The sequence below is a fragment of the Drosophila mauritiana genome, chromosome 3L, assembly GCF_004382145.1.
Source record: "Drosophila mauritiana strain mau12 chromosome 3L, ASM438214v1, whole genome shotgun sequence".
Classification (NCBI taxonomy): Eukaryota; Metazoa; Arthropoda; class Insecta; order Diptera; family Drosophilidae; genus Drosophila; species Drosophila mauritiana.
The window spans coordinates 892,304-918,442 of record NC_046669.1 but is presented as its reverse complement, the minus strand read 5'-3'; the positions used below and the strand labels follow the sequence as shown (position 1 = coordinate 918,442).

At 46.0% G+C, this 26,139-nt stretch overlaps 1 protein-coding gene across 1 annotated transcript in view; it reads right to left on the bottom strand.

Moving 5' to 3' along the window:
• The window catches only part of LOC117141247 (glucose transporter type 1), a 74,988-nt gene that overhangs the window by 40,640 nt on the left and 8,209 nt on the right, over positions 1-26,139 (bottom strand). Inside the window, exon 3 of the mRNA XM_033304613.1 lies at positions 6,054-6,240. The gene's annotated coding sequence lies outside the window, so the exon portion shown is untranslated. The remainder of the gene's footprint in view (positions 1-6,053; positions 6,241-26,139) is intronic.

The following is a 26,139-nucleotide window of genomic DNA, read 5'->3' as shown; positions in this document are numbered from 1 at the left end:
TGAACGAAGGGAAATCCAAGTTGGCGTACACACGCACACACACGCAGAGCGATATAAAGGACATTCGTACACGCACACAAACACAGCGCAAAGCATGCAGTTATGGACGGTTGCTCTGCTTACACAGCGAGAAATGAGTTCAGGTGATGAAACATTATTATATAGTAATAGTGTAAAATAGGATTATTAATGCACTAAAACTATTCTGACTCTTTTACCTTTGGATGCAGTTTAAGCTGAGACGCAGTTTTAAATTTTATTCTAGAGAGATCTTTGTTTAACATAAACCATTTCTCTCTTTTCTTGGAGCTGTCATAACAAGAGCTTTCCTTTATTGATAATACTGCCCCAAAATTATTGCATGCCCATCTTTTTAAGTGTGCCGTATGTGCGTGCATTATATTTTTTGTGACCCTCTTCTTCACCCCCCCGCTCGCTGCGTTCGTAAACTTTTGCGCTCAATACCACAAGAGCTATAACAACTACAACAACATCTGGAGAAAGGAGAAATGGGGAAGAAGCAGCAGCAGCTGCAGGTTGGCCTTTGAAAGTGTTGCCCGCAATACAACAACAGCGGGAAAGGCAACGTAAACCATACAGGGGGAGCGAGAAAACTTATTATTATGTTGTCAGTAAAGAAACCAACAACAATGGTTGGCCATAAGAAGCAGGAGCAGCTGAGGAAATGTGCGGGAAAGCGGGAAAATCAAAGGGGAAAAGCGAACAAACAACAAGGAGGCCAACGCGTGCCGAAAGAAAAACAACAAAAGGCATGCTAAAATAAGAGCGGAGTAAAGAAATCAGAGGCGTACGATAGCAAGGAGCTTTTTCAGGATATCTGCTACACTCAGAAAAATTAACATCAAGAACTTAAAATATCAATGCAAATTGAATAGAGAACAGCGCAATTTCGAATATATATATATTTATATACCAAAGTCAAAGCTCTTCAAACTCGAAAGATCTTGAAAGGAAGTCTCTGGTCCCATGCATTATAATAATAATGATTAGCTCCCCACAATCTGTCAGTTTTCCCCCAATATCCTTCGATTTTCACCCCTTTGTTCGCTTCGATTCGTGGCATATGCTAATATCGGTTTCAATAAAACTATTTGCTCAACTACCTTGGAACACCTTTTGGTTGGCCACTCGTCCAATCATGGACCCTCTTGAAAATTTCTCTTTTCCGCCATGCCGCGCCACTGAACTGCCCGTTCCACCCACTGAGCTGCGCCCACTTTTCCGACCGCTTTTCCGCCCACCCAACGACCCTCGACGCAGTCATAATTCATTCGAAAAAATAGCGAGCCAATATTTGTGCGTTGGCTTCTTTATTTCTTGGATCTTTGCTCTGCTCCTTTTTATTCCGCTTGGCCACACAAAAAGGTGCGGAAAATGCAGAGCATTTTTCATCATTTACCATTCGGGCTGTCCCCGGTTTTCCCGCACCCACTTCCCATCGATGTGGTCCCATTACAGCGCTCAAATATGCGCAAATATCTCGGCAATAATATCGAGCAACTTTGGCTGAGAAAAAATAAGAGGGAAAAGTATTAAATTATGTAGTTTTTGCTCGGAAAATATTTAATATTTATTTAATTACGACGGGGACAAAGGCACGGGCTCCGCAAAAAATACTGCGAATTATCTTTGCCGCAGAAAGGAATGCAAATAATAGCAATAAGTTACTTAATGAAATTTTTCACGTGCCGCAGGAGACAGACAGAGCATCTCTGTATAATTATTATTGAATTGTCTGGGGGAAATTTCAATTATGAAAACCAAATAGTTCAATTATGGTGGGAGCAAAGCTGCTTTTCATATTGTTAAATGACTTTCACTCCGCCGCCGCTCCTTTCCGCCGACGGTCGACTTAATTATAAAGGGATTTGCAAAGGCGTCGAGTTTAAGCGCCGCGCAAAAATACAATTAAATTAATTTGGCATTTTCATTTAACCAAATGGCGGACGCAGCGGCAATTACAGTGGGCGCAACACCAACGACAACCGCAGTATCGAAACTAATCAAATCAAATTTCAATTATTGTCCGAGGGCGTTGTTTGCGAATGCAAATGCCCCCTTTCCCGCTTTCCCTCTTTTCCCCATTTTCCCATTTCCCCACTCTATATTCCCCATTTCCCATGTGCCGCCCCTGCCGACGATCTCATTTGGCCCACTGCCATTTCGCTTGATTACATGCATTTTATATGCGCCGAAAGTAGGCTACACCTTTCAATCACAATCAAATTTTATGCCCCCCACATGAGCACTGCTCACCAAATGCAGAGAGCTTTCCGCGCAAACGAGTGCACACCGTACGGTCCGTCCCGCCATCCGCTGCCAAGGCACAACAACTATTGGCCGGAAAAAAATAATTGAGAGCCCGAGCAAGTCGAATTACGGGAATTGAAATGCAATACTGCTGAACGGATCGATTTTCCAGCTATCTATCGGAAAATTAATCAATATTAATTGTACAATGTAGCTTCGACTTCGATTCGACCGATCCTTAGAGATACAAAATGATAGAATTTTAATGCTCAAGTTTCCGCAACTTTCAATGAACTGTTCGTCCTTGCAATGCCATTTCTTTCCGCTCATTTTCCACACATTTCGAGTAATTCAATATTCTCGAGCCCTTAACGTTGTTATAAGGTAAAGAGCAATAAAGGCGGCAACAACGACGGTTGAGGCAACGACCAAATTGACAGTTTGCTAGCCAACTTGCTGCCTTGCCCCCGCCCTTGCCTCGCCGACTTTACTGCTAACTATTGTGCACAACGCGGCGTATACGTAATATTTGATTGCACCTGCGCTGCCTGTCGATACAGCGAAATGGTCGGGTGGATGGCGGCGGGAAGTGGGGAAGTGGGTGGCAGTAGGAAAATCGCGATTTTCATTTACATAACAACGACTCCGCAGCGAGTGTGCTCAGTTAGTGGAGTCAATTCGGCGTTAAAGAGCGTTAAATGCAACCAGGCAACTTTAAGGCTGCCAGCCAGGCAGTAACTCTCCTTTTGCACATGCAATTTCGGCTTGTTACTCGCTCGAGTTTTCATTGCGCTGCGATGTTGGCGTATAATTTACATTTTGGCCCGCTTCATGAGGTGCCATAATCATAAATTGACAACTTGAAATTTGCACAAGCACACAGAGAAACGCCCCCAGAGCCATTTCCTCGCTTTCCCCTCGATTTCCCCCTTTCGGGCCTGTCAGACGTTTTCGGGGCATTGTATCTGCATTTTTAATGCACTTCTTCCTACCATTAAAGGCCAAAATGTATTCCACTTGCCCTCGAACTCGAAATTATTCCACCCCCCATGTCCTGCCACTCAGAAGCGAACCGGTTTTGTTGTTTCTGCTCTGCAGAATTTGACAAGTTTTGAAGTCGAAAATTCTCTGCCTGCTTTTGTTAGAGGGCAACAAATTGGCGCGGCTTGTTTACATGCAAACCAAACAAAAAAAAAAAAAACAACAAAAAAATGGAGAAAAACTGGCAAAGAGAACAAATATGCAGCGTAATGAAAATTCATCGGCAACGGCAACAAAAACGAAAAGTGCCGGAAAGTTGCTGGAAAAGTTTTTGCATTTTTGGCTGCAAGTTTTCGGGCAAGTTGAATTCGTCGAAAGTTAATTGAAAATGGCTTGCACTTAATTTAGATGAACTTTTGGCCACAATGCGCCAAAGGATACGCAGAAGGATACAAAATCCGAGGCAGCTATCAGGCAATCGGCTAATGAAGCAAAGGAGACAATAAAAATGCAAATATTTCAACGAAAGCCGTTTGTAAACACAAGCGTTTCGATGGAAAACCGCAGAGCACAAACAGAATACGTGGAAAATGCGACTGTCTCCGTTTGTGTGAAAATTAACACGCAATTTTCAGGCCGACAAGCGAAAACGAAGCGAATAAAAGTCCAAATAAAAATAAAGAGACAAGTGGCAAGAGGCAAGCGGCAAAAGGAAGGATGGACTCGCTTAAAGCCAAAATCAAACAGCCAAAAGACAACACACAAAACGATCGATAAAGCCGGCCAGATAAAAGAGGTCCTGCCAGCCGAGCAAAACAGGAGTTGCCATTTTTTAGCTGTCCTGCAGCAAAATGCTTAAATTGCAGCACCGAAAAACCAGCGAAAAACATATTGACTTGGTATCGGTATTATTAGCAATCGGAAGGAGCAGCCAAGAAGTACAACATCCATTGTGGTACATATCCTTGTACCAATCCGTGTAATATTTCTCTATGTGTAGTTACCTCTGTCTCCCTTCTGACCATTTGTGTGTGTGTGTGGCACACTTTAAAGCATTAGTTGGACTTTTTATGGCCCTGGCATTAGGCGCTTAAGACGTTCAAGCCAAAAGGATAACAACAACGGTCGGCAGACGACAAGCGACAAGCGGACAGCAGACAGGACACAGAGAAAGGGACAGCAACAGCACAGAGACAGAGACAGCGTGAACAGGGGCGAAAGAGAGAGAGGCATATAAAAGCAAAGAGGCTAAGTGACAACTAAACTTAATGGCACTTCAACAACAGCATGGAGCAATGGACGCAGAAGAGCCACCAAACCGAGAACATGGGCGTAGGGGGGGCCGCCTCAGGGGGGCGGGGCAGGGGCCTTAGCGGACATTAGCCTCATTGAATTGAATGACAAAACAAACGACGGACAGCGAGGCAAAGGCGAAGGAGAACCAGAAGGACAAGGCGATGTTGTGGATAAGGATAAGCAGTGCACGAACGCACCCAGAGAAAATCCTGGTAAGTATGAAATCTGATTAGGCCATATGGCATAGAGCCATTTAAGCAGCTATCTAAACGAATGATATTTAAGAAGATGCCGCTTCTTAAGGCTATTAATACTTATGCATATCGCTTTAGAATGGATATAGATTTCTCTCAGTGCACTCGCACACAGCAGCAGCAGTGGCAATAAGCTGGCAAGTACAACAACAACTACGATGAGCGATGACAACGATGAAAATGTTGTATCAGGACAGCATTAAGATAAACCCAGCAACAGCATCAGGACATAAATTACGCAGATCTGACCGGGGAGAAGGGGAAAGGGAATGCGAACTTGATGATACTCTGGTCGTTAGAAATAAGATGGCAACAAATGGTACAATTCTCAAGAATCAAAAACTATATAGAAACTTATAAATACATAAGGTTAGCTCCAGAGAAGTCCTGCAAAAGAATACACCGATAACATTGAGTGCGGTTCGAGGGTGACCCAAAAAGCATACCCACATTTGACTGCCGCAACTCTTGAGCTCTCCAAATGTGTGAAAATAGTGGACAATTTTCCCATCCGCCTGTCCGCTATCAGCCTGCCCCGCCCCCCTGCACCACCAAATACCAATGGGTTGTGGGTGGGTGGTCGTTCTTTTTTGGCCGCTGCCATTTTGTTGCCATTGTTGGTGGACAATTTCCGTTTCCGGCGCGTTAACGCAGCCAAAGAAAAAGCGAAGCGCGAAACGAGCTCCACTCAACTCAACTGAACTGAACTAAGCTGAACTGAACTGAACTGGACTGGACTGAAGTGAAGTGAAAAGAAGTGAGGAAGCGAAGCTATGTCGCATATTGGTTTATGCATGAGCCTGGTCGTGAGCGACAATGGGCCACGCCCCTCGAAGGCAGCGAGCAGTGAACACTTCATTTGTCAGGCTTAGTTGTGGAAAGGGAGAATTCGGAGCAAGTGCGAGGATTTCCCGGCATGCACTGCAAGCATTTCACATTAAGTTATGATGAAACTATTCAGAACTTACAACAATGTCTTCTTTTGAAAGGAATTGGCATTTGGGCAAGCTTTGAAACACACCTTCAGTTCTACATCATCGTGAGTTTGAAATCTATTATATTCCACGCTAGCTCAAACTTGTCTCAGAGGCATTTCGAGGAACCTTAGACTCGCTGTGCGCATTTAAATGAGACGTCCTACATTCTGACTTTCTCGAACTAAGCTAAGGGGCTAAGCTAACCTGCGGACTGAGGAATGGGAACTGAAAACCGAAGCTGCAAAAAGGGAACGTATTTCTCAAATGCACTTACCGAAACTGCATTAATTATTCAGCAGCCATGGCTGAGGACTGCCGGGTCCCGTTCTGTTCTGTTTCGTCCTGGAAACTGAGATCCTGCGAGGTCCTGGCCTGGTCAGCGGTTTGGGCCGAAAGTCGACAAGTTGAGCGGCTGAGCTGAGAGGCTGGATAACTGGCGCGCTGGAGAGCCCGATGCATGCCTGCAAAACAGAGGGAAAGTGGCATAAATATTAAATGCAAAATAGCACAAGAGTTGAAGCCGAGAAATCCCCAACTGCCGGCGGGGATTTGCGCCTCCAGAAATTCGCACTCCAGCCCGCCTACTTTGCTAAACATTTTACTAAATTATGACGTCCTTTTCTATTTTATTATTCGTTTTCCCTTTTTTTTGTATAAATAAATCAAATAAAATATGCGCGCGTTCACGCTGAAAGCTGAGGCCAAGACAGTGGCGTCGGTCGAAAAGGAGACGGGGGCTGGATCCTTTGTGACCTGGTTTTTTGGTCATAACAATATTGCCAACCGAAGCGTGGAGCAGCGCACACAATTACCGTGGCAACTCAGTGGCTCCGCCCCCCAGTGGGCAGGGGCGTGGCAGCGCCACACCCACCCGCCGCTTTCCCTGGGCGTGTGTGTGTGTGTGTGTGTGTGCTGACGTCATTGCTGCACTCGCACAATTACCAATGCAACAACAGCAAAGACGACGGCGACGTGACCTGGCGACGGTCACTTGGGCTTCACTTTAAATATGCTCTATATGTGTGCGAGTGGGAGTGGCGTTGGCAGTGGGCGTGGCCGGTGGGAGGCGGCAGCTGCCAAGGTTAATCAGCTGCTGCTCGTCTGCCCGCTTTAATTGGCCCGCTGCCTGGCGGCGCCTTTAAGTGAGTTATAAAATCCGAAACTATTTCGACAAGACAGCCATCGCATTTCGCATCCTTCTCCCTTGATGAGCTTTAAATTTGAGCAGCAGCTCGTAAAGCTGGGCCAAATGGAATAGGAGATGAGCTACTGAATTTAGAGGAGTCCAAAGTGGAGTGATAAAGCGGGAAACGTTCCCAGGGCGAAGGAATGCCGAGGATCTACTTGATTTTACGGAATCGATGGTCTAGCCAAGGCACTGGGAAAACTCTCTGAATTAACGCAGACTATTGATATGATGGCCTGGTTTTCCACTTTATATATAAGTTATTATTTTGGGTAAGTGTTAATCCTGGATAGAATCACTTTATCAATTATTTAGTAGATGAACTAAACGCTTCAATGACCAAGTTCCATGTAGTATTGATACCAGTGAATCCTTGGAATTTCTAGGGAGTCCTTTCTATTGCATTATCCCTGGGCGAAATGAATGCGCATTTAATTTGGCATTTCCCTCGCAGCCTTCAATTCCACCATATCGTTTCCCCGATTTCCCGATTCCCCGCTGGCCACATCTGAAATCCATTCCCGGGCATGATTACACTCTATCGCCTGCTTAAGCGCCTTTTTATTTAACTTTATAAAACTGCAGCGCATCAGAAATTAGAGAAGCGAACGCCAGGGGCGAAAATAAACAAGCGAACGTGTTGGGCGGGCGGTGACAGGGGGCGGGGTTCAGAGTTCAAAGGGGCGTGGGCGGCGGAGGGGGAGTGGCAGCGGGGCAGAGGGTCACAGCGTGATAACGCTTTGTAAATACTTTTGCTGCACTTTGCCGCCTGCGCTGCTGTTGTTTTTTCTAGCTTTATTTTTTCGTCGCTTCCTTTGGCTTTGCCATCGCAAATTTTTATCTCCATTTGCGAGCTGCGCTTTTCCTTTCCACTTTTCCCCTCGCACGGAAAAATCACAGAGACAAGGCTGCGCTTTTGTTTTTCCAGCGCGAAAGGGATATTATTAAGCGTGGATGTCAGCGGCGTTATCGCCGGGACAGCTCTAAGTGCAGCTCGCCAAATAGGAGGACAAAAACACAGTCGGCAAGGAGCGAGCACACAGATCCTGGCGCTGTGAATGCGAGTGTGTTGGGAAAGCTCTTTGCCAAATTAAATATTAAAACGCTGTGCACTTATGCAACTTTAATGCAATTTGGCCAAAGTAAACGCCGCGCCAAGGAATGGCCTGTGCTGCTGGCCCACACCACGTATACTTAATTTGCGCCAATTTCCTCGCCGCCTATAAAAAAGGATTAATGCACTCGAAAGGCACAGAGCCATGCTAAGAGACCATTTACCTGAAAGCCAAATGAAGCCGCAATATCAACGACATTTGCCACACAAATTCGAGCACATGATGCCGGACTATTGGATGCTCTTTCTCTTCTTAGAGCTAACCTCTTTGCAGCTCATTAACAGATTGAAATGTAATGAAACCTAAATATTAAGCAGTGTAACTTCTTTTATTTCAGATAGCTTCTTGCAAATTGTATAGTACTGCACGCCACGACGAACCTAACGTGGCCAATAAAGCGAGAGTCGCCTTCATTTACAGTCCCCAAAGCCAGGAGGTGAGTTTATGCCGCGCGAAGGACATGAAAAATTCAGCAGGCCTCCACTGCTCCACTGCAAATGCCGTGCAAATGCCGAAATGTCACTTGGTATATGGCTCCTTAGGCTGGAGCGCCGCCTCATTTGTTGCTTTTTGGTGCTGGTTGCACCTACGGCCTATGGGTTGCCTGCTCGCTGTTGCACTGCAACTTAAATCACATCCTTCCCGCTGCAGTAGAACATGTGATTTTCGGTCGGACAAGTTCCATTATGTGATGGAGGGAGGGGGTGCAGGGGGCAGGGGGCAGGGAGCAGGATGTGCAGGATATATAAGCATGTATCTGCATGCCACTTGCACTCTGCTACTTTCTTGGCATTTTACGTGCCCCGCCCATTCATCCCGCCCGGGGAAATCCCCTGGCCATTTCTCATCGCCTGAAACAAAGTCGCGCGTGGTTCCTTTCCTTTCCTTCCGCTGCTCCTCCTCCTCCCGCTGCCTCATGCCCCCTGCCACTGACTACATTTTACTGCATGACAATTTATTGAGTTCCCCTCGTGCTTTCCTTTGTCTTTTGGAGGTTTTCCCCCCGTTTCGGGTTGGTAACTGCTTATTTCGCCTGTTTTGGCTGGTTGTAAATTTTTATTGTTCTCCTTGTTTTTCCCACCAGATACTATTTTATTTGCCAAGCGCAGTGGCTTTTTTGGCTGCTTGGTAACGAGAGATCCTTCCCGAGTATCAGCCACAAAGTATGCTGCAAAATGCAGCTAAGGATGCTTTGTACTCATTTTTCCTTCGTAAATCAGCGTGTTTTCAATTATTCCTGCGAGGTTTTAAGACTCGCTATTCCTAAGTCCTTTATCGACGTGTAAGCTTTTTATTAATATATTTAACTAAGCTGGAATCACTGAATTTTATCTAGAGATACGCAGGGAAATCATAACTTCAATATGCATATCCTTTCTTAATTCTATTAGCATTTTTTTGTTTGCTGCTTGCAACATTTGTTATTCCAAGAAGCACAAATATATGCTTCATCCCCTACTACGAGGCATCTTCTAGTCCGACTCTTTAACAATTTGTACTTGATTTTGTTTATGGTTTCTACACCGTTCTCTTTCTCTCTCACTCCGGTTTCCCTTTGTTTTATATGCAAAATTTAGTAAATAACGCGAGTTGCCGCTGCTTGCTTTAGTTTTATTTGCACGCTTTTATTTGCCGTTGGCGTTGCTGCTTTTTACTGCTGTTGGGAAACCCCTTCGTTCTGGGGAACTCCCATTTTCCCCATTTTCCCCTTCTGTCTGCGGCTTGGCACACATTCCCACATTGTTTCCCAGCGATTTTATTTACATTTGCCGTGTGTTTTTCCATTGCACTGCCGCAGTTCGTGAGCAAATAGTGCCCCACCTGCTCCCGTTTCTCGTTCTTGCCCAACTTTCTCGTGCTAAAATTACTTTGAGGATTTGATCCATAATGCAGGCAGCAACCGCACTTGACGTATTTATGAGCTGACCGCCGCAGACAACTCCTCGCCCTAAACTCCATTTATAACTTTTCCGACGAGCGCCCGAAAAAGCCAATCAAAAGCCACAAAATTCTGCATGCTCCGACACCTGATGGTGCATGGTTGAGGGTGTGGTGATGTGCCACCGAAAAAAAAACGCAAAAAGCATGCCCAACAGCTGTGGATATGTGGGTGCATAAAAAATGCACACGCCACCGGCCCGAGGGGAGTGGCACACACCCACTGCGTCCTCCTGCCACCCGCGACCAGCTTCAGGAATTGACCAGCCACTCTGCCACCCACCAACCACCACCCATCGAAAAGCCACCCGATCTCACCTACAGCTGCGGTCACAGCGGCAGCGCTGAACACAGTGGACCGTAAATTACTAGCTGAATGGGAAATTACTGCATTGCCTACCGAGAAGAGAGCCCCTTTAAATGGGAGCTCTTTGCGATTGGAAGTTTATATATTACATAATCTTTCATAGGAAGTAGAATAATCAAAATATTTATTGATATCTACAGCAAGTGCAACCAGAGTACTCAATACACGTCACAATTTATTTTAAAGACTGCTAGTCCAAGTGGGCTGTGACGATTTCTAACCATTCTGAGAACCACTCGGATAAATAAAGCCTTTGCTATTATTTTAACCCAAATTGTGTGCACTCGGAGCACATGGCCAGACTTTAAATACGACCAGCATGGTTGATGTCGTGCGCCCTGACTTTATATCCGGTGGGAAACTGGAAGTGGGAAATGGGAAATGGGAAGGGAAAATCGGTGCTGCACAAAAGCCTTCTGTGTGAACCTGCACACATTGCAATTTGCAATTGGTAAGGCGGGTCGGGTTCCAGGATCCCTTCCCCTGGAGCCTGCTGCGGTCATTTGGCGGTAAGCCGCCTTGTCATCCACCTGGCAGGACATCTTCGATTTGGGCATTACATCGCCCCCTTGCCCCATGCCCCTTGCACCTTGCCACCTGCCCCTGGGCCCTCCACCCAGCTATTAAACAATAAAAACTTGCATAAAACAAAGTTTAAACGTCGTCCTGGCCACACAAAAAGGATTTTTGTTGCATATTGTCGGCTGTGGCTGTGGCAGTGGCTCTCTGGGTTTTTCGGCCAGTGTGTGCGCCTTGGGTATTTATGGCAAGTGTGGCATACTTTCCGGGGCGGCATCAAGTTGCCTGTTGGCACGTTCAACTAATTCGGAATTAATGGAATTCCCTGAATAATTGAATTCGAATCGCTGGCATCTGTGCAATTAGTCGCCGCTGCCATCAGGCTGCAGCCACACGGACACACACAGAACACCTCATTATATGTCATGTCATCTCATTATGCCTGCCCCAAAACTCCACATTCCCTCACCAGTTGGTTGTGTGTCCGTACCCTGTCCGTACATTATGTAAGGCCTCAAGCCATCCCATATACATATATGCACATAAATGTGTGTGGCATGCAGATTTCGTGGGCCGTTATTTAGTGCATGACAGCTAAATGAGTTGTGGCCTTTATCTGCTTGAGCCCGAGAACTCGAGGCTTTAAGTTTAATGGCAAACCAGAGTTTCTGGTCAAATGCGGAAAGCCAATTAAAATCCGAACTCTCGCATAATTATCCAGGAAGTTTCGCCATTAAGTTCGATGCGATTAGAGGTGGAATGGTGGCCGCTTGGTCCCCGAGTTAATCAGAAATTGCTCCGGAGGAAAGCAAATTGAAGTCCGCGAGGACTGACATGATCCGAGGACATGGAGCAGCCAGTTATTGCTCATTATGCATCCTCGTGTCTGCGGCTGGGGAAAACACAATAGATACTTTCGCTCGCCACTCATGCGCCAGTTGCTATGCGTCCTGGCCAAGGACACCCAGTGTCCTCCGTCACGCATATGTGCTCGCATTTGAGGCAGCTCTGTATGGAAATGCAGTTAACTTGCGAATACACTGGGCTCTTACGGCATCTACTTTAATATTCATTATTGCCTGACAGTGATGCAGACTTACAATGGGCATTTTAAGTTTAAGTGCTCGAGACTTTGCTTTCAAATTGTGTAAGATTAGGATGTGATCCATATTAGATCGAATCCTTAAAACTTATCGTGTGAAACTTAAAATATTGAAAGGTGAAACTATTTAAGTTGGTAGTCCCAGAACTGCCAGTACATCCCATTTCCATTCAGTCCCCGCAACGCGTTATAATCAGTGGCGAGCAGAGCGAATGGCGTCGGGAAATTTTCCATTTTGCAACCGACACACCTTTAATCGACTACATTTGCTCATTAGGCAGATGGCAGTGCGTGTTTGTGGGCACATGGAGCAGCCCCAATCTGGAATGGGAATGAGAATGGGAACGGGAACTGAGGGCCCCTAATGCCATTTGCCCTCCCTTTCAGCACGTAATTGTTTCCTTGTTAGTTGCCACCTGAGCCCAGATCCTGAGCCCTGCGATTCAGCCTCAACCTGAGCCACGACACGTTAAATGCATTTATGAATGGGTAGCAGGTTGCAGGTTGCAGGTGGCAGGTCGCTCCTGGCAGGCTGCATGTTGCACGCCGCCGTTGCCGTTGGCTGGCTGATGGCGGAGTCTCCACATCCCCATCAACGGCGGCATCGTCAATTGCAATTACTTGCAAGGTCCTGCGAACTCGGTTCTCGGAACGGGGACATTTAGTCCCCGCATTCATGGGCCCCAAAGAACCAGGCCAGGACATTAACGCTGCAAATTGTGTGTCCTTTGTTGCGGTTAGCACAGCGACAGCAACAACAGCACACCGAGAAAAATCACTGATCCATCTTTTCGGCACTTCTAATCAATAGCATTTGGTTTACAATCACTTTAAACTCATAAGAGTATTGCAAATACTGAAACAGAGCTTATCCACAAACAATTTGGATTTTGATTACCTTGCAATTTCGATTTCCCAACTTTTATCCCATCATCAGAGTCGTTCTAATCCTCCAGATCCACAAAAACCAGTTGATTCTTCACCTGCTAGTATTGTGATTTTTGGCAGTGCATCAGCAGTGGAAACGGCAGTCGAAACCCGACACAGTTTCCCCTATCTGTTTTGTCATAGAACTGAAGCTGAAGAGACCAGTTCGCATTACGCATACGCCGCGTTACCCGTGGCAGGGCTATTAATTTAGTGGCCCAGTTGGCCGGGCAGTAATTGCATTTTATTTGGCCATAGTCGCTGCTTTGGTTTAATTGGTTTTCGGCCGTGTGCAAATGCCAGTATGTTTTCGTTTCGTTCGGGCGCTGAAATCTATTTGGAGCTTAATTAAAATGCAACAGTGCGTATGGGCAAAGTTGCAAAAAGTCAAATGGCCAGCCGAAATAAAAGGGCATCCGAAAAGGTTGTCCCTCCTGTCCATTCTGTCTGCTGTCCGCTGTCACCTGAGGTGCAGTTTTCTGTGGGCGGGCTAAAGATAAAATAACTGCAAAATGTTGACAGTCTTCCCGTCTCTGTTTCGGCCACAATTTTATTGACAGCAGAATGGCCTGATTGCTGTTGGCCTGGCCGAAACGAAATGAAATAAAAAGTCCTGCCCTGTCAACACTCGGAACACACGAATCGAGGCGAGGCAGGGAGGTCGGAATAAACGTTCGTTTTGCTTTCATAATTTGCATTGTTTGCGGTGGTCCAGAAACCATTTCGATAAGGGACTTCAGGCCTGTCCAAATGCTGAATACCCTTTGAAATGCTCTCGAAGGTCCTGAGAGCTCGTCCTGAGCGGCGCCAGAGCTATATGAAAGTTCGAGACCGCTTTTGTTTAACTCGGAGGCTTAGATGAATGCAGAGAAAACCCAATTTAAATGTACTTGTCACAACTTGGCGGCTTTAGAAGAATTAAACTTAAATAGCATAGTATAACACTACTTTGAATATTTTTCAAAAGTTACATTTATGTTTTCCAGTGCCTGAGGAATATACAGAGTGGGTCCTTCTGCAAGGACATCGAATGGACGCGGAGCGGGGAACCGTCGAAGTGATTGATGGCTCAGGGGCATGTCAATCGCCGGTTCTCGACTGGCGCTGCAGTTTAAACAGATTAGAGCCACTTTCGGTGGGGCGAAAGCGGAAAAAAGGGCGGAGGGGGCCAAAATAAAAAAAGGGAGTGCAAAAGTGGCAGCGCGCGTTTATTGCCGCACGTTGCAACGAGCCTTGCTCAATTTGATGCGACACCTGGCCGAAGTAGCAGCAGCACAAACAACAAAAGGAGCGCGACCGTTCGGGCGGCAAATGTTTTACACGGTGTCCACTTTTTATTTGCCTTACAAATTAAAATCCAACACATGTTGTTTAATTAAAAAGAATGTCGGGCACGTGTACATATTTATGCTGGCGCGAGTGTATATTTATGCATATCGCACACGGTCGCAACAAGGTCCTGCGGACTGCAGGACACTTGCAACACAATACTTCTCGGCTAACGAGCGTGAAAAATCATGCGCCAGCAGATTGCAACACATTTTGTATGTGCTGCAAGTATGGGAAAACAGCTGCCAGAGTGAAAAAAAGGCAAATGAAAAGCTGAAAAGCGGGCGTGGGTGGCAACAGTTCAATTAAAAGTTTTGCAAATTACGAAAGTTATCCCAGAGATGAATAATAAACAGCACGGACTCGTTAATAAAAGAGCGCAAAGAATTAAAAGTAAATACGCTAGTTTTGTAAAAGATTCCATTTCATATTGCTACGTTACATATATGGCATGCATAGAACTGATATACCCTGTATATCAGTTTTTCCTTAATTCTTCCCTTGTCGTAGATTTGCCTAGATTTCAGTAAGTATTCTTCGCATTGTCAGTTGAAGAACTGGTTCACTTCCAGACTCACACCAATTGATTGCAGACCGATAAAAAGAGACATCGCAAAAAAGGGGTAATCCGTCTTCATCATCAGCTGCTCCATTAAGTGCAGCGCAGCTGAAGTTTCGCTCCAACCTTGCCGCAATCGAAATCGCATTATGGGCAGCTAATTTTTCTCTTTTCGGGGCTTACCATAATTCGGGGCGGAGGGTGGCAAACTTTTCCCCAATTCATTGGCCGTATCAAAATAAACCCAGGCCGCAGACAAACTTTTCACATATGACGACAAGTTTTCTTTGCTGCCACTTAGCCTGCGTCCCTGTGTCTGTGCCACCCCACTTTTCAGCACTTTCTTTGGCTACTTAACTGCAGCAAGGAAAAAGCGAGGAAGGCGAGGAAAAAGCCAGCGGAGATACTTCTGGGTGCGGAAAAACGAGGATAAAATGCTACAGCTGCAGCTGGCAAAGGGAAAATTTCTAATGAAGTTTGCAACTCGGATGCGGAGCGGCACACAAAAGTAAATTGATTGCAATTGGAATCAGTAGCAGAAGCTCGTAACGTCAATCAAATTGAATTCACGCAGCGGCGAGGAAATACCCCAGTAGATCCTGGACAGAGCATCAAAGGCGCCGCCAGGAGCCGCAGGAGCTGGAAAGTGGGTGCATGCATCGTCAGTGTGAAACTTTGTTAATGAAATATGTGTGAGAGAGCAATGCAATAAAAGTTAAGTGAAGTTGAATGCTGATGTCAGAGCTGCGGAAATGCGGCCGAACCGAAGGGGTTTCCTGGGAGTCCGCCCGCGCTCCCTTCGACGAAGTGATTTAAGACCAGGAGCAACTGCATCTCCTGATTAAAAACGTCAATAAAAATCGCCTGCGAATGCGAAATTGCAGCTGAATGCGAGCGCCAGCTGAATGCCAAATGAGTGCAACTAATGAATTGCGATGCGATTTTAGGAGCTGCATCCTGGTTGCATAAGAGTTTCCTCTGCTGGCACATGTGTAAGCAGAAAAGCTATCAAGCATCTGTTGGCCAAGAAAAGCAACGGGATCCTTTTGAAGCCAACTTCAGACTTTATTATATATCTCAGGTGTTTTGTGGATTTTTGTTATTTGTGCAGCCATTGAGGTATTGGCAAGATTTGTAGAAACGGAGAGCAGTTGGCGAATAAATAAGTAATCAGCTAAAAATTCTGAATGCAACCAGCATTGCATCTAAACCTGCGACGTTTTGTTTCTAAATAGTTCAAGTAAATGTTTAGGAAACTGCATTTATCTGAAGAAATCATATTCCATTGCTGCCAACTGCTCCTCTTAGATAGCTTACGGTTAAGTGCCCTTTACTACAACAAAAAAATCGCCCTAAGATTAAGTGAAATAAAGAACTGCATAATTGACCTCCATTCGACTTATTTCGCTGCACAGTAGATATCAATCAGTTGACCATAAGCTTTTGCTGAAATTTTCATGCTTCAACTTTCTTGCTGTTGCTTTCTTCGTGTCTCCATTGTTTCTGGCTTTGATAATGTCATTGTTGCAAAAGTTTTCAGCACTATCTGAGCGGGGCGCGGGTGGAGCAGCAGGGGCAGCGGGAAAAGCGGGAAAACCACCCGAAGGTTGCTTGGATGACGTTCGCATTAAAACGAACGTCAGCTGGGGCCAGCTTATCACGCTTCGAGCATTAGAAAGTGTAGCACGCTTTTAAGCGCAACTAAAACTGTCTGCCAGTGGTGGTGAAACGAGGAGGAGGAGGGGGAAGGGGACAGGTGGTGGCCAGGAGGGGGCGGCTGTGGCGTGGGGGCGTGGCAGGCAAGGAGGTCAGCTCCAGGTTGATGCTCATTTGTGGGGAAGCTGCAGCAGTCTCTGCAACATTTGTCAACATGCCAAGCGTGTCTCACTCGAGTTTCATCCCCACCACCCCCTAACTCACGCTTTTGTTTCCCTGTGTGTGTGTGTGTTCGGGTGTGCCCGCGTGCCTGTGTGTATGTGTGTGTGTGTGTGTGAGCCAGTACGGTTGACCTGGCGCTGTTTTAACTGTGGTTAACATATTTTTCAAGCGCTTTTTGTGGCCAGCAGCAGCGGCAACAACTTCATTCTTGCTTTTGTGTGGTTTTTATGGCTGCGGTTGTCCAGCTGCCGTAGCTGCCACTCCCCCTTTTCGCCAGTCCGCCCCTGGGCCCTCCTTTGTTGTTGCCACAAAACTAAAACCAGAAGCTGCGTGTTAATTTTACATTTTTACGCTTTCATGGCCGTCACTTGCGTGCGGCATTGGAATGCATTCATCTGGCTTCCTTCTCTTTTCCCTGACAGTTTAGCTCATTGTTTCGTTAAATTTTAAGCAGTTGATTCCCGGCTTTTTCAACTTTTCCAGCTTTTTTCAGCCTTTTTCGCTCGGTTGCCCGTTAACCTTTATGGCCGCAACAGTTTAAGCCGATGGCCGTTTTACGACTGACTTTTGCACGCGGCCTGACGGGCTAAGCGCGGATTACGCATACGCCACGTATGCCGCCCAACGAAACAACCCACAAGGACTTGCGAATTCGAAAAGAGGCTATACATTTTTGCCAATAGTGAAAAATTCAGCAACATAAAATAAACATTTGGCTGTTGGGGAACTAGTTAGACCAAGTTGTTCATTTAAATTTCGCTCAATAATAATTTATTTTACAAACAAACAACATAAAAATGAAATTCTTTTTCAGCTAGGTAAGCGAACATATGCTTGCATATCATTAAATAAATGCAAACAATGCAAATGATTAAAAAACCAAAAGCGAGAAAAAGCATTTAAGCCCCATTATGGAACATATATATATTGTGGCAAATAAAAGCCATTTCCTCACATTTAAAAATCATATTTAAGAGGCTTTTATTTAAGATTTAAATCAATCAATATACCCCGCACAGATTTTATCGATATTTCGTTGTCATAATTTCGTTTTTAAATCAAACATTTCATGAATAGCGATTCCAATGGCTTCCGCTGCATTTTTTCGCCATCTCGCCATGCATTTTTTCTCTGTTTGCTCAGCGTGCGGTCGTCCCCGCGTGTTGGTCCAAAGGGGCGTGGCCAGGCGCGCTGCAGGGGCAGTGGGCGTGGCCGTCACGGCGGCACTTGCAATTGGCACTTGGCAGCTCTCGCGTTGCTTTTGCTGCTCGACTGGCTTTTTGGCCGTTAAAACCGCTCGAGTGCCATAAGCTGCTATTAATTTGAATTATACGTCCATAATTTCTCCGCTGCCAATTCGAACGGCAACTGTCAATGCAATTTATATGTTATGTGTGCCGGATTTCTTGTGGCACAATAAAAACGTGGCCCACAAAAAGTGGCAGCCCAGCCAGCGCATTATCGGCGAACAGCTGGCTGGAAATGGGCTCTTTCCTGGGAAAGATCGGCCTAAATGCTCCCCTGAATCCCCTTCCACGTGGCTCGCAGGCCATGCAAAATGCTTTGATCGCCTTGGCCAACACGAAACGGAGTAAAATCAAATGATTTCCGTGCTGGCCGACAAACGGGAGCAGCAAAAACGAGGGCAAGACATGGCAGCGGAAGTGTTTTCCCCGATTCCACAGAAGGAGGAAAGCCAAGCAGGAAAATACTGTGCAATTTACCTTTCAACCATTAAACGTCCGTGGCAAGAGCACAAAGCGAAATCAAAGTGGCATGAAAGCGCACCAAACGACCAGGTGGTGGATGGGGCAACAGGGGGCGGGCGGGGTAGGAACATGAAAACGATAGCTTAACCCCTTTGCAACATGCGGCTAAGCTAATGCTATTAGCAGAAGGGAGAATCGGAGGCGACACAAAGGACTAAATTGCAAAAAAATATTATTGTATGTGGGGCTTGGTTTCGGATTTGACCATCAAAGGTGCCAGGAGACAGAAGGAAAAGCTCATTGAGCAGTTGGGAAACGTGCACTCAAAAAAACAAGGAGAACTAAATGACAATTTATTCGGATTCAGTTGGATTATACCCCCCATTTTCCGTTACCAATTCTTCTATGAATACACGAGTTTGGGTTGTAAACTCGTGAGATATATTTTTTCTGTGTGGCTTAGGAAAGTGTGTGCATAATGTCCTTTGAGGCATCCGAGTGCGAGCTGTCAAAGACAGCTCTTCTCTCTGAAGAAGGGAGAGCCTATCGAAGAGCCTTAATTTGCCTATCCTGCTGAAATTTGTAAGGACTCCCCGCCTCGCTGGCACATCCCTCAGATTTGCGACTCCATTCACCTTTTACCAGCCATCGATGCTTTGCTTATTAGCACAAATTGATTTCTCCTGTCGGCAGCTGTGCTTATTTATTTTGCATTAGCACTTTTAATTAAACTCTCCCTCCTCGGGCGCCACTTGAAAGTACCGCCGAGTACGGCACTTGCCACTTGCCACTTGGAACTTGGCACCTGAAGCCAGGGATCTGTAGCGTAGTATCTGGAGTCTGGAACCTGGCAACGGGCACCTGGCACCTGGCACCTGCAGCTCCTGTTGCAATCATTGTAATTAAATCAATGAATGATTCATGTGAGTGCTGCATTAATGCAAAATCCGTGTACTTAGAGCGGATGGCAGAATAGAGTAGGGCCGCGGGGCCAGGACACTACTGAGCGCAGGAAGCCAGAAGGACACGCAGTCAGCTAAATCAGCTGCCACCGTTCGGGAACGGAAATGGGGATGTGGCGGGGTGGGGTTAAGGACACGGATGCGGATGCGGATGCCTCGTGCTAATTTCAGTGCCAATTAATTTGATGGCAAACACTTGGAAAGAGCTGTCCTGCGGAATGCACTTCGCATCCAGCCATCCAGCTAGCCAGCCAGCCAGCCATGCAGGCGGCTAGTCCTTTGCTCCTTTGCGATTCTCATTTCGCAAAAAGCTTTGGCAGGACCAGCGAGTCCAAGCCAATGTGCTGATAATCATGGCGCCTTTGGGCCTCGGCATGAAAATGAAAATAAATTTGCCGTGTTTATTGCATTTGCATTGGGTAATTGCCTATACAATTTAACACGAAATTAAAAAAAGGCCGCGCTGGCATTTTATGCAACACTTAAATGGCCGTTTAAATCGGAAGTGTCACACGGACACCGAGATGAAGGATAAAAAGTCCTGAGAACGGCAATGGATGCAGTTTATTTCCCTTGATGCAATTGTATCTTAAATTGGTGATTTTTTTTAACAATTTAACTATGTTTATTATGTGTCACACACATTAAGAGGGCAAAAATCTTTACTTTAAAAAAGAATTTAAATTTTACAATTGCAAAATTGGCTTAACTGACGGGCTTCTTTAGTGGACGCACAAATATCCTCTTACTTACTTAGGAAGACAGGACGAAAGGTCCTCTCAAATTCATTTCAATACATGTCCCGGGCTTCTTCTCCGAAATTGAAAAATGAACAACTAGCTGAGCAGATTCGGTTCCATTCACTTAGCAGATTCATCTCCATAAATTGCAGCCCCTTGGACTTTTTACTTGCCTCATATCTCGGTGAGGCATTAGTTGCAAAACTTTCGTTTCTATGCAATTTTCTGTGCGACATTTCTCTAATCCTCACCTTGCATTTCAAAACAATTCTCGTGCGTGGCGATGCTTTCTCCCCCTTCTTCCCCCTACCCACCAGTACCCCCCATTTCCCCATATCTTCATCTCTTCCTCGAGAAGAGCTGTCAGAGTTGCTCCCAGGTTGTCAGTCAAGTGGCATCGTCGTCGTCGTCGTCGTCTGCTCGTTAGCACACAGCTCATGGGCCTGGGCCACCGCAAGGATCCACCGCCCACCTTCTCAGCCAGCCCCCCAGTTGGTATCCACCCCCACTCCCCCCGGGTCTGCAGCTGTCTGTCATTTCTATAACTACTTTTGCTACTTCTAGTTAACCGCGTCTTCTGCTCACACATACATACGCAAATGTTGGCAGGCACCGAAGAAAATATATATTTATTTCCTGGATAACCCAATAAGTGAGATGCTCTGATGCGAGATTTTCCCCTATTATTTTTTCTCAGTGTACCGCTTGCACTCTCCTTGCCACACCCACGTAAACTACACTCTTGCACAATTACATACAATTTTGAGTGCGTTCGTGCCTGGCTCCTTTTGCCAGCTGTCTAACTGTTGTTGTATTCATAACTACTTTATGCCACGCCCCCTCCCACACACACACACACACCGAAAGAAGCGAAGAAGAAGCACAGGGGGATGCTGGGCTGTACTGGCTGCCTTTATTAAAGTTTTATCGCATTATAAATTTCCGCCACCCCTCGCATTTCCACCTCTTTTCCTGGGAAAACACCATTTTTCGTGGGCCAAAAACGCAGTTACCCGAAAAGTGGGGGCGGGCGCCCGAAACAGGGGGCGGGGCAGAGACAATGATGTCGTTTCATGTACACCTGTTCCGAGTCGTTTTATTGTTGTTCCTGCTGCATATTTGAATACACTTTTGCGTTTGGTCGCTTAACTTTAAATCCCTTTTCGTTGAAAGTTTGCCACTCGGACAAGCAAATGACAGTTTTGTCAATAAGTTTTCAGCCAGCTCCTATATCCCTATATCCCTTTAGCCCCATATCCCCACATCCCCACATCCCCATATCGCCACCCACAAACGGCCGCACAGGCGAGCTCACTTAAAATGCAGCCTAATGCAGCAAAAGTTTTTATTGTTTTACCCCAAAAGGGGGAAAGGGGATTTGAAAAAAAAGGCAGCAGACAGAGGGAGAAATAATAATGAAAAAGTCTTGCACATATGAATATAATATTTGTCTGAAAGGGCTTTTGGCTTTGTGAAGTTTGCAATTCATAAAATATGAAGAGCAAGGCGGGCAAATGCTGTTTGTATGCGCCCAGCATTCATTAAATTTAGTTTTCACATCCCTCGGAGCCCCAAACTTTTTGCACTTGCCTCGTATTTAAGTAGCAAATTTTTGTGCTTTTTCAAATATTTGTGCAACGCTTCAGCCCAGTCTGTCAATCGGACAGTTTGTCAGTCTGCCAGTCTGCCAGTTGGCCAGTCACTCATTCGGCCATTCGGCCATTCAGGTGCTTCTCGGCCCTTCGATAAGGACGCAAGCGAACTTGTTAGTTGGCAGCTATCTTGCTGACCACGGCCCTCTTTGGCCCACTCTACAACAATTTCAATTTGAGGAGCACTCACCGAACAATTTCACAAAAATTTCTCTGCCTGCCAAAGATACGCAAAAATGGCAGAAAATGCTTGGCGTACACTCGAAGAAATGCCGATCGTTATCACTTTGAGTGGCACTGATTGAGTTGGGGAAGTGTGTGGGAAACATCTTTTAGTATGAATCAATCAGAATGAACGATGTTGCATCGTCACAAGTGATTTTAGTATATAACCACAAATATCTTCCTTTCCTTACAACACATCTAAATACTCGGAATCCTGCGAAGCGATACTTAAAATAAACCAAAAAATGGGGCACCCATCAGAAATGGCATTATTTTCTGTGTGTGTAGCTCTGTTTTTCTATATTTCTCATTTATTTTTACGCAAGCTGAATTTAGGGCCCACTCAGTGCCCCTCTTTACGGGCCTTTTTCGTGTTGCGCGTACAAAAAGCGCAACATTTATGCAATTAAAGCCAAATTAGCAATGAATGCAAGTCGAGTGCTTTGGCTCTACAAAAGTTGCCATCAAACTTTTGGCCTTTTGTAAAGTTTTCGCCTTTCAGCTTACAGGCAGGCGGCTCCCCATTTTCAGTTTTTCAGCTGGGCTGCTGTTTTGTGCATAGTTTTTCAGCTTCAGCTTCCAATTAATTTAATGCCAGGCCGTCTAATGAGCGTTTAAGCTTCGGCTTCAGCGCCCCATTAAGCGCAGCAAAAGTTCTGGCCATGAGTGAAAATCGTGTCACCCAGATTCAGGATCCTCCAGGAGTAAGGATACAGGATGAAGGACTTCAGTCTACAGACCCTGGACAATGGCGCACCTGGCCACAATGCAGTCCGGCTAATAAGCTGGTTAGACCCTTGACTGGCACTTGGCCCCTGGCAACATAATCAGCTGCTGCGATTAAAGCACTTGTCCCATTGTTTATTATTACAATATTAGCCCAGCTTTTGTTGCCGCAAAAGCGACCCTCCCACCAACTTGACTCGCCCCCCATTGTTTGCCCCACATCAAAGGCCCTCTGCCTTTGTGCTGCAGTCTGCGGAGGCACTCAGATCCATCTCCGATCCGGATACGGATCGTTCATCAATAATCACATGCCTGAGGACTCAAAGTGAGGCCACAAAAATGTTGCGCCAGCCCCCGCTTCGTCCTCGTGCTTTGCGAAACTAATTTATGCCAGACTAATGACACTTTACAAACGGGCTAAAAGGGGGGTTGGCCAAAAGGGGTGGCTAAGAGTGGGGGGGTTGGGAAATTGGCAAGGCAAAGTTTTCGGTTCGCTTTTGGAGCCGGGCTGGCTGTCAGGCCGCGGAATGTGGAACTCGAGCGGGAAATGATAAATACGCTTAGACCTAATTAACTGGCGACTTTAATTAATTTTTAATGAAAAAGTTAATGAGCCGCGAACATATTAAAGCAACTAACGCGACCTGCGCATGGTTAAATCAACTTGGCAGATTTTAGCTGCACAAGAGTTATTACTGATTACTTTGCACCAAAATTGAATACTCTTTTATAAATTTTTATTTTCCTTTGAAGTGACCCCTGGACAAGGACTTCAATTGACTGAACCCTTTGCTTGTTTTCAAAAACCGAAACCAATTAGCTGTGACTTTATATCTTCGCGTTCTGTTTCTCGAATCACCACATCCAATTACGAGGAACACTCGAGGAGTGAACACCTTTTATTTTGGCCACGAGTGCGCGAATATGAAGGATATGCAATATGAAATTTTGACAAAGGATATTTCAGCTCGAAGACTTTTCCATCTTTCCGCTCGGCTAAGCTAAACAATCTCCGCTTTATTACACATACATCGCCGAGCGTCTGACATTCAATCAGGGTGAGTCCTGATCCCAGTTCTCCGCATATCCTGCCGTACTACCATCCGACCATCCTGCCGCCCCTGCCTCGCCCACCAGCGACAGGGGCTTTAATTGGATTTTCGTTACTGCGGCCGCAGAACAAAAAGAAGAAAAAAGGGGGGCGGCGGGCAAACGCGAATAAAAGAACCCGCGAAAGGAGAATTGCAATTTTCGACAGGCGTCTGTCGCTTTGGTTTCGATTCGCATTTTGCTGCCCTTCCCCGACTTTCCCCACTTCCCCCACTTTTCCCATTTTCCGACCCATCCCCAGCAGAACCGAGGACGAAGAACTGAGAGCTGAGCTTTCGCCGCTGTTATTCGTCGGTAACAAAGTTTACATTTCACACATTCATCACTTCTGGCAGCTGCAACTAATAGTGTGCAATGCTGGCTCAAATGGGCGGCCCCATTTAAGAAGCCGAAACGAAAAGGGGCCGATATGGCAGGGGGTGTGGCAGTATGTGGCAAGGCCTGCCCGCTTTTATTGCACTTTTTGCCATCGGACCCTGCCAACTTGGGGACCGGGGCACTTGCCAAAAACGGATTAGTGTCTTACCAATCAATGTTCGCACTTAAAGCCTTAACGGCGGATTGCCAGTTATCCTTTTCGCGTGGCACTTTTAAAATAAAATGGATGTGGTTGTGCTGAGTGAACCTGCGGATTTATGGAGTAGGTTAAGTGGACTGGCACCATAAAGCGCTTCAATTCAATTTAAGCTCATATCATAGTTAATTTAGTGGGTTACATATTGAGGTTTGATACTTTCATTGTTTCATTACTCTGCCCACAGCTGGTTGTGGAACCTGACATCTCGTCACCTTTTCCACTTTGCCAGCGGAAAACACACACTCCATGATGAATCTATTGGCCCGACACTCTGTTGCCCCTTCTCGATTGGACGGATGGAGACCCAGCGCTCCTTCCCTAAGTACTTGTCCATCTTGGTACTCGATTGCGTCCTCGATACGTGCCTTCAATCTCCTTCAATCGCCGGTCATTGATCATCGGAGCCGAGGCGATGGATACTGATTTATGGAGCTGGCATCGGGATTGAGTTTCTCATCGCCGCCTTGGGTGCAGACTCATAACTCATCTTAATTTTAATTTGCAAGTGATGGAGTGGCTGCCACTGCAGTCAACTCATCCGCCCCGTTGAACTTGTAGTTCGTAGTGGCCCCTCTAAGCTGCAGCTTCATTATCTTAATCTACTCCTTTTTCGAGGAGCCACAAAAGTTTGCCCAGCCCAAACAGAGGTTGGAAATTTGCGCCCAATTGCACTTTGGGTCCAGTTTAATCTGCGGAATTGCCAGCAATTTCCGCAAATTGCTTACATTACGTAAATGAAGAGGCGAATGCAGCCGTATCCATTGTCCTGCCAGGCTCCTCCTGTCCTCCTTGTTCCGCTTTCTATCGCCGCGTGTCATCAAGGCGCTAGAATATTACGTATACGCAGCGCTGGCCCATGCAAAACTTATTGCAGGGCGATGGGCATGAATGCCCTGGAAAATTGCAGTACAATTAATTTATGACACTCTAGCATGATAATGCCACCAGAGTCACGTTTTGTCTCGCTGGCAATGTGCGAAATTTTAATTAAAATAAAATATTAAATCAATGCCAAATTACGGTTTCACTGTTTAGTTCCAGCGAGTCCAGAGTCCAGAGTCCAGAGTCCTGGCACTGGTCGTGGTCGTGGGCCTGGTCCTGGGAATTGGGAGCAGGCACACATAATTCATTTGGCAGAGAGCAGAAAGGGGCCGGCGACAAAGTCGCTTAATTACCAAACGCCGTCGCTGTCGACGTCGCATTAACCCATTAATTAAGGTGACGTCAAAGGCAGCACAGCACCAAAAGGCGATAAAGGCAAGCGAAATGCGAACGGAGAAAGGCGAAAGCCGAAGGAGGCAGCCACACACTGAAGCCTTCGAGCAGAAGAAAGCAGAAAGCAGAGCGGCGATACTTTCTCCGCTGCCAGTCCCATATTTATGGCCATTTTTCCAGAGGCTGCAGCTGGAAACGCAGCATATGGGGCGCAGCAAGCGTTGCGATACGATCACTAAATCAACCAATGGCACTTGGAAACGGGCACTAAGCCATAAAAACTCTGGAGCTAAATGAAATATTTATTTAAATAATAGGAAAATAAGGAAAGAAATTTGATGCTCTATCTAATTCTAGTACTTCTTTTTTCACATTCAACTCCCTGATTTAGTGCATGTATTTGAAAACTCATAGTGCAATCAGAGCCCACTTAGTGAGCCACATCTGTGCGCCGTTTCACTTCCCGTCCGCTGCATTATTAACTGCTTTGTTAGTTGGCTGCCATTAAGGCCAAAAATTGGATG